Below are 9533 nucleotides of genomic sequence, written 5' to 3'. Positions count from 1 at the left end.
CAGGCCAGGAAAGGCAGTCAGCTTCCATCTCCACCCATCTCTGAATCTCTGATTTCCAGTCATAGCCAGACAGGGGCCAGAGAGCCACGGATGACTTGAGAACTTCCAGCACCCTGCGGAAGCCTCCTTGCCCAGGACTGAAGGCCGCCACCCAACCGCAAACAGTGTTGCAGAGTGTGGCACAGGAGCTCTTGGGTCACAACCTGCCATGTATTTGCATGAATGATGCAGCCTCTTTGCGCCTCACTTTCCTCCTCCAGAAGATGGAGATACCGGTCCTCACCTCATGGGGCTGCTATAAAACACTAGATGGTGAAATGTATGCAGAGCTCTCAGCACTGTGTCTGGCACGTGGTAAGTGCTTGATAATTGCACCGTGCTGTTACTGTTATTGACTAGTTGGTGTTCAGGGTAGCCAGGAATGAACATTCACTCACCCAGAGGAGGACGTGGCCTCTATGCTTCTCTGGGGGACTCAGGATTCAGATCACTAAGACTCTCTCTCCACACAGAACCACATGGTATGAAAGCCCCTGTCCCCAGGGTCCCACCAAACCAAACGGTCATTTATCTTGGTCACAATTGCAAATTCGTAATTAGAAACTCCCCCACCACCGCTGGCCAGAAGCCTGGCAGTGGATGCCCATCAAGCCAGTGTGATCCAGTGTGATCCAAACTCATCTACCAGTGTGTTTTCCTGCTGCAGCCGCAGCAGCCTGGCCTCAGCCCTGCCCGCCTTCCACCCACCACAACCGGGATGGTAGCGCCAGTCCTCAATCCCGAACTCAAGGTGACCGGATCTGTTTCCCAGCGTGCCCCCGAGGCGTGGCCGTGCTCTGGGATGCCTAACAAGAGAGCTGACCTTCCAGAGGCAAGAGCTTCATGTTTCAAAATCCCGTTTGTCCCTCTGTAGAAAACCAACCTCTAATAGCCCAGAGCTGAGCCATCAGAACCTTCTTTCACCCAGAGCTAATCCCTCCCCTAGTCTTCAGCCTGACAAGAATAGCCAGGGTTTAGAGAGCGCCTTCTCTATCTTGCCCTCTCAGATCCAACACCTCATTTTTCAAATTCTAGTGTATTTCGGGTGGAGAGGAGGGAAATATACATCTGGCTGACATGAAAAGATTGGTGGGGTTGTAGTGTAAAGACGGAGTGAAATTTGGAATTTTTTTTTGAAGAATATTTCAACTCTAAAAATAGACAAAAGAGCTGGTCTCAGGAACACCGGGATTCTGTTTCATTTTCTGGAATCTCCCAGTTGACAAGCGTGAGTGTTTCGTGAGCACCTACTGTGTGCACTGCACTGTGGCAAATGCTACACAGGAAGAGAGGAAGGAGAATATCGGCCTTTGCTCAGGGAATTCGGATCCCAATGAAGCAGCAAAAAGCAGCTGCTGCAAATGTGACTGGCACAAAATATGTAGCCTTGGAAGTCAGAGGAAGATGGAGCCTCGGCGGGTCATTCAGGGAGGGCTTCCTGGAGGAAAAGGCAATTAAACTGAGGCTTGAGGGATGGGTAGGGTGTAAAAAGGCAAAAGAGCAGGAGAGCCTGTGAGAAGCAGCAGCAGCTAGCTGGATGGAGCTCATTTGTGGAATAATATAGGAAGATGAACATTAATGGCTAATGTTAGAGGTCTTACCCTGTGCCAGGCGCTGTACTATTTGCTTTGTGTGTATTATTCTGTTTCATCCTCAGAACAACCCTATGAGGGAGTTATTATCATTCTCATTTTATAGATGAGAGAAACTGAGAGCCAATCAGGTGAAGCGGCTTGCCAAGGTTTGCAGAGCTGGTGAGCAATGGAGCCAGGATTTGAGCGAGCAGTCTGGCTCTACCCACTAACCACTTAGCTGCCCCACCACTGCCAGCCCGACTCTGGTGGGGGTGCCCACAGGGAAGAACAGCAGGTGGAGTGGGCTGGGGAGGACAATGGCAGGGGTTAGGGCCTTCCAAAGCCCCCAGGCATAGGGGTTTTCTCAAATAAAGCCCCCAGACCCCCCTGGAGAACTCTAAAATGAGCTCTCCCTTCAGTATGCAGGTCCCTGGGGTTTGGGGAAATTGGTTAAGGGGTTTGGGGGCTCAAGATTTCAGCTTTTTAATATCTCCTGCTGTCCATGCAGTGGCAGTCTGTGCCACCCACCTAGTTACTTCAGTCTGATTTAAGATCTGCCTCTGCGATCCTCAATTTCCCCGGTCTCACGGGGATGCTGACAAGACAGCGAGTGCATGGAAAATGGCTCCTGACTATTCCCAGACTTCAGGCCTGAGAGCCTGCAGCACCTGTAGAGAAAGTTCCAACCTGAAAAGCCTGGTCAGAGGTGGCAAGGCGCAGTGGACCCGTCCTCTGGAGCCTCGGTTTCCCCACAGATGCTGTGAAAGGGGCGCTGCTGAGGAGGCCCATTCAATGACAAGAGTTGGAGGAACCCTCAGAGGTGAGCTATACCGACTCCCTCATTTCATAGATGAGCAAACTGAGGCCCAGAGACGTTAAACGACTTACCCGAGGCCACACAGGAAGTGAGTTGAGCCTTCAGCTGGGTCTCCAGCTTTTTGAGGAGAAGGTCTGATACATACCTCTTATCCCCCAATTCTGCCCTGTTCTAGATGAATTCCTGTTCTGGATAAATTCCCCTTCTGGATGAATCAAGGGACCTAAACTTCTCTGTGGTTAAAATAAAACAAATATTTGAACACCTTACCTGGGACCAGGTATTGAACTGTTCCCTCAGGAATATGTGATCCCATATCTTCCTCATAAGATCCCTGTGGGTCACCAGGCCCAGGAGTCACCAGGCCTTGCCAGCTCCTGGATTCAGAATACCACATCATTTTGGCCAAAACCCTCAGATCCCTGTTCTTGTCCTTTCCTGCCCTGTCAGGTCCTCAGCCGAAGCCCCTTGAAAGGTCACCCTACTGCCCCACCTAAAAGGGTCTCTGTGAATCCCTCAAAGGGAATTTGTGCTTCTCCCAGACCAGGGTGTCAGCTGCAGTCACCACTGGCCATCTGTCATGTTTGTCTTCTCCTGCTCTAGAACTTACCAAAGGCCATGAGGCTACTTGAAGGAGTGCCCTCACCCCCTGTCAGGTCTCCCTGATTTTGGCCTTTGTGGGGAATCTAATGTCCAGGCCAAGGGGTGACTCCTGATGCCCCCAGAGCCCCAGTCCTTGGGCTGTCAGAGGCCAGAGGAGCAGCACCTTCCCCAACAGGGGGGTCCTAGGTCCCCAGGGCCCTGAGGCATAACTGCTTGTACCCTAGTTTCCCAATACCTCTCTACGAAGAGCTGGTCCTGCTGGTGGCTACAACCTCTAATCCCTGGCCTCAAAGGCAGGCCAAGGGGCCAGGGAGGAGGACGCTGTTCCCTCCTTACTCCTTCTCTTCTTGGACCTGCTCCCAACAGACAGTTCCCTCTCCTTCTCCAGTTACAGAGCAAAACGCTCCAAGTAAATCAGGGGATGCCAGCAAATCTCGGTAAATGGGAGGAAACGGTTTACTTCTAGCAGATAACCAAGCCACAACACACCTGCTGCCCAGACCAGCCCCGTCACCCCAGGGCTCCGGCCCTTCTGCGCCTGCTGGATGGGAGGCAGGAGGGGTCTATCTTCATTCTCAGCTGATTGACGCAGGCCCCATCCCATCCTCCAGGCTCCATCTTCCTTCCTCGGGCCTCACGTGGTCCAGCCCAGATCTTGGCAAGGCGAGGTTCGTCCAAGTCCCCCATAGTTTCCGGGAGGACAGAGAGATCACAGGAGGCCAGATGGCCACTTCCTTCTGAAGAAGGAGTCTGCTCCGGCTGTCCTCTGAGGAAGAAGTCCAGCACAGAAGTTGACCTTCCCTAAGCCACTCTGCGGCCATTGCCACACTTACCCACAAAGGCCCAGGCTGAGGAAAATCAGGGGGTACTCTCGGGATCCAATGTTTCCATAGGTGCTTCCGAGAGCTTACCTGCTGGCAGGGTGGAGATGCAGGCCCATAGCCTGTGCTCATCTGGAGAAGACTTCCACCTCAGTCTCCCCACCCAGGACAAACCCCGAGACAGCCGGCCACAGAACCATGGAGGAGATGGACAGACTGACCAAAGGCAGACAAGGCCTAAGATGGGCCGCATTCGCTGTGTTTGATGTAAAAATAGGGTACAGTGAATAGGCCCTGGGGCTGGGGAGGTGTTGGGAGCTGGGAGTGGACAGAACAGGATGGTGGGCTGCAATTAAAACCCCCCAGCCTGGGTAATTCCCAGGCCTCAGCAGGGCTGAGAGGCTGACCAGGTAAGACAGGCTCCTAGCAGGGCTGGGCTCCCTCCTGTACTCCTGCCTACAGAAGCCTCAGCCCCGGAATAAGACAGTTCAGACCAGGGTGTATGGTCCAGCTCGGAACCGAGCAGCATACAGGTAGAGGCCCAAGCTCTGTGGGGCATGTGCCCAAGTGGCAGGGATAGGGAAGAAGGGACAGTGTCTGGGCCCAAAAAGTAAATAATGGCATGTCCTGGGACTATGGGAGGCCACCAGCCCCTGGCCCAGACTCTAGGGACACGGGCTGCCTCGAGTGGCCAGGAAAGTCCAGTCTGGTCTCTTGAGGCAGGAAGAGCCCTCAGGAAGCCTGGATCCTTGTCTGGTAAACCCTTGTCCCCGACTCGCCAGGTCCCCCAATCCCCTCACTTGCCTCCAGGCCAGCCTCTTTCCTGTCGCTCCTCACACCCCCTCATTACCTCTTGCTCATGGGCCCTCACCTCATGTTGGTCCCCGAGGCAATCCCTTCCCCAGCCCCAGCTGGTGCTGAGAAGGTAGAAGCCCTTCTGGCACGTTCTCTGCTGGCAAATGGTAACAAGCAGGGTGAGAGTGGGCACCGCACTGGATCTCATAGGTGGACATTAGAGGGTGAAGGGTCAGGAGATAGATGCCAGGGCTGCCCGTAGGCCTCACCTCTGAGGAATCTTGGAGAAGCTCAGGAGGGGTGAAGATTCACGTTTCACGCCAGTATGAAGTCCCACCCGGGGAGTCCGGCCCAGAGGCAACCAGGAGGCCTGCCTCCTGGGCCAGTTCCCAGGGTGTGTGCTGCTTCTGGGTGTTCCCTATGGGCCACTTCCTCCAGACCCCCAGGCTGTCCACATCCATTGACCCCAGGAGGGGAGAAGGGATAAGTAAGCACTCAGCGCCCACTTCCCTTTTCTCACCTGTTCCCCACGCCTCATCTGCCCCCAGCCTCTGGGCTCCGAGGTGCAGCTCAGAGTCCGCCACCTGCAGGCACCCCAGCCCCTGGTGTTCGGGAGCCAGGAGGCCAAGCGGAGAAGGGGAGGTGTCCTCTGGGCTCCCCTTGCCCAGCCCCAGGCCAAAACGTTGCTCTTTCCCTCCTCCCTCTGGGGAAGGAGAGGAAGGGAGTGTTCTGCCAGGTGTGGTCAGCCCTTGGCCAGGGGCCCGTGGGCACCTCCCACTGGACAGCCCAGCCCTGGTCAGTGCTGCACCGGCTGGCTCTGAGAAGTCAGCCCAGAAACAATGGAGCCATTCACGCAGCCTGGGCTTTGCACAATGACCCTCTTGGTCTATCTCGGTGGCTAGACAGTGTGTGAGTGAGAGAGAGAGAGAGAGTGTGTGTCTGTGTGAGAGAGAGAGAGAGAGAGAATCTGGAGGTAACTGGAGAGCCCAGGCAGAGGCAGGAGAAAGAACACTGACCAGGGACTTATTTATAACAATCCTGATATCCATCCTTTGTCAGACAATTGCTATGTGCAAGGCACTATACTAGGTACCTTCATTATCCCCACAACAACCAAGTGAGTCAGTTCCAACATGACCCCCCATTTTAAGGTAAGGAACCTGAGGTGGGGTTATGGAAGTCAGAATAATGGTAAGTCCCTGACAGGGGTATTAACTGGGAAGGGGCATAAGGGAACTTTCCAGGGTAGTGCAAAGTTCTCTCTCTGGGTGGTGGTCACATGGGTGTACACACACACTTTCATTGTGCTGTCCACTGAAGATTTGTGCATTTTGCTGTATATAAATTGCTATGTGTAAATTATATTTAAGTAAAAAAAATGACAGTACATCCATAGAATGGAATATTACCCAGCCATAATGAAAGACGAGGGAAACTTTTTGTATACTAATACATTAATAGATCGCCAAGATACACTGTTAAGTGAAAAAGGGTGATGTGCAAAACATTAGTTTCCAGGTATACACAAACACATGTTTTAAAATACTGTCTGTACAAATCTGTTTGCATGCTTACATTAGATTATCTCTGGACAGACACACAGTCACCACGGTTGCCTCTGGGAAGAGGAGCCCCATGACTGGCCACAGGCTGGAGGAAGACTTTCCACCATATACCCCTTTCTTAACCCATAAGAGTGTATTACTTCTTCAAAAAGTAAGTGAAATTAAAGCAAACAATAAAAGAGTGCCTGAGTTGTCAATTCCCAAGCCATTATATGCATTGCTTCAGAGCATTTAGTTCCAAAGTCAAACAGCCTCTCTCCACGCTCCCCACCCGTCTCCAGCCTGTCTCCCCTCCTCGAACCCAGCCACACTGCAACTGGCTGTGGCTGCCCAGCTGGGAAAAGTTCGTGGCTGGGATCCACCGTGGACCATCCAGGGCCCACTGTGGCCTGAGAGCCCGGAGGCTGGGCCAGGGCCGGAGCTGCGGAGAAGCTGCTGACCTCAGAGAGCCCAGCCCCCTACCAGCCCCTTAAGAGGGTGGGTGCCGCGGCCTCCAGCTGAGGGCGGCTGCCCAGGTCCCCGCCCTGCCCACTGCTCCTCACTCTACTATTGTTTTCTCGTACGTTCCTTTCCCCGGTGCCTCCAAGCAAACCCAGTGAGGCCCAGGCCCAGGGAGGCCAACAGGTGTGGCCGGAACACCTGCCCGACCTGGCTGCGGGCGGGCAGTGAGGGGCAGCCTTCCTCGGAGGAACGTGAGGCTTTCGCTCACTGCCGCTCATCATGTCCTGCTCGGAAAGGACCAGCTTGGTTTACAGTCCTGGCTCCGGATCCCAGCTCTGCCACTTCCTGGCCACAACACTGCCGGCAAGTAACTTCATCTCTTTGTGCCTCAGTTTCTTCATCTACAAAATGACATGTCCCCGTCCGGATTATTGTGAGGGGAGACGAGATGCAGAGGAGCCAGAGCACGGAGCCTGGAGCAGAGCAGGCGCATCTTGGCAGGACCCACTCCTCACCCACCAAGCAGCAGCATCTAAGCAGAGCTCTATGCACGTTCGTAAAGCGCCTCGCAGAAGGGGGTGACCAAGGGGGAGGGCCCGTCCCCGCCAGGGCTCCAGGTCCCTTCCGGGTCCCTCCCTGCGCCAGGGTCATCACAACAGTTCAGAGTATTGACAGCTGAGGAGGAGCCCAGGATGGCGGGCTTGGAAACCTGGTTTTCAGGTCTCAGGGCCGAGAGGCAGGAAGGATGGCCCCAGGCCCATCTCCAGGTCTCCAAGAGTTACCACAAGGAAGAACACCAAGACGAAGATGGTGGGGCTTCAGGTGGGACAGGTGTCAGGGCAGCATCTCAGCATCACCTACCTGGCTTTCCTTATCTTACCAGGTCCCCCCAGCTTTGCAACCCCAGCAGACAGGGCCTGCACACACACCCACACACACACACTGCACAGGCATTAGACCCTTGCGGCTGGGGCTGACCTGGGCCGGTCTGGCCTGGAAGCTGAGTTGCTCTGGGCAAGTCACTGAACCTCTGAGCCCCATTTTCCCTATCTGTAAGGATCGTACAGATGACCCAGCCTGGGCTCTTTATAGCCTGTTAACACGCTGATGGGCAGCAGCGCTCCACCTCCATCCCTCCAGGATCAAACCCTTGTAGGAGGCAGAGTCTGTGACGTCTGCAGCCTTCACTTGGGGACGTTAAGGACGACCTCCTGTACAGGCCTTATGCCAGGCCTAGGAGCGATAACAGTAAACACACAGCAGCCTGGTCCTGAATGAGCTCACATTCCAGCATCGTGGGGCAGAGCAGAGACAAGCCAGAAAGTAAGGAACCAGGCCACATGGTGATAATGGTGGAACTAAGGGGAAATGGAACACCCTGGAACACAGAGAAAGGAGTTCATTCTGCCAGGAAAGGGGCTCCCCTGCAGACCCCATGTCTCTTGGCCCAAGTCTGCTCTGAGCATCACATCAGTAGCTCATGTCACCCTCAGAACATCCTCAGAGACAGCAAGAAGGTGGGACAAAACACCTCTGTTTTACAGGTGAGCACCAAGCCTCCAAGAGGGCAGTCAGCGCGGCGCTGGGATGGGTACCCAAAGCCCCGGCTCCCAGGGCTGCTGTTCCCCGGCACTATTGTGACCACTCAGTACATCCCCACCCAGGATGCCTCCCCAGGTCGTTGGCTGCACCTGGCCAGGCTTTGTGGGTAAGAAACTTCCTGCCACCCAAGATCATTCTTTGGCAAGTGAGAGCTGCAGGCAGTCCCTTCTCTGGGGTGAGAGGGTCTCCCCAGACCCTAAAACAGCCCCCTCTCCCCCTTACCCACTCACCCTGCTCAAATCCATGCCAGAAATGCTGTCTCCAAAAGTCCCCTGTAATGACGCATCAGTCAGTGACGCATCAGGCATTACTGGCTGCCTAGCCTGTGGGAGGCTCTCACTGGGCCTAAACCAGCACTCCCACCCGCCCCCCGAGCCTGAGAGGCAGGTGGGGAGACACCAGAGTTATGGCAACCAGCCCATCTGGCTTTCTGGGCATTCCAGAAAAACCTCCCCTGGAGGTGAGTTACCTCTGCTCCCCTCCAAAGTGGTTCAACCACTGCTGCTCAACTATTTTCCAGGCAGGCCCAAAATACATCTGTTCTAGAAGGCTCTCTTTACATTAATGATTAGTTCCTCAGCCTCTAAAAGAGAGACATCTCTTTAAAGGGCAAAATCTTCCAGGCTGCGGCTGAGTCAGGCTGTGAAAACAGCAAAGGGACACATACCAGGGTACCGAGTTCCCTATCCCACTCCTTAGAGCGGTAAGGACTGTCACAAAGCAGGGGTCATGAGAGAGGAGAGGGGGATGGAGAGCCCCAGGCCCAGGGTCTAGCTCTGGGGGCAGAGGGAGAACGTTAGGATCGTGGGACCCAAAGGAAGAACATTGAAATAGGGTCCCTGGGAAAGGTTTCTGGGGTCCAGACACCTGCTTCAACCCACTGAGGAGGTGGGGTGGTAACAGAGGAAATGCTGACCCCACTTCCTTGCACTGCCCAACTCTAGAGGACACTCCCCGTAACACAGGGGTGCATTGGGGGTAGGGAGGGTTTCATTTCAGCCAGAAGAACAACTTTCTGACTAGGACCTTGAACAAGACACCAAGAAGCAACTTCTACCCAAGACCCCTCAGCCTGGTCCAGAGTCCTCCTCACCAGACGTGGTTCTCTGGGTCAGTCCTGGCTGGAGCAGAGGGATTCCCCAGTTGGCCTTTAGAGAGTTGTTCTCCTGAGGGAGCGAGGTCTCCCACCAAGGAAGCAATGAAACAGCTGGTGCCTCTCACCCTCTCTCTGGGTCCCCATTTTAAATGGGGACAGGAATGGTGCATACTTCCTTGG

Source organism: Orcinus orca, chromosome 8 (genome assembly GCF_937001465.1).
Source record: "Orcinus orca chromosome 8, mOrcOrc1.1, whole genome shotgun sequence".
NCBI lineage: Eukaryota > Metazoa > Chordata > Mammalia > Artiodactyla > Delphinidae > Orcinus > Orcinus orca.
Note: the sequence above shows the minus strand (reverse complement) of the source record.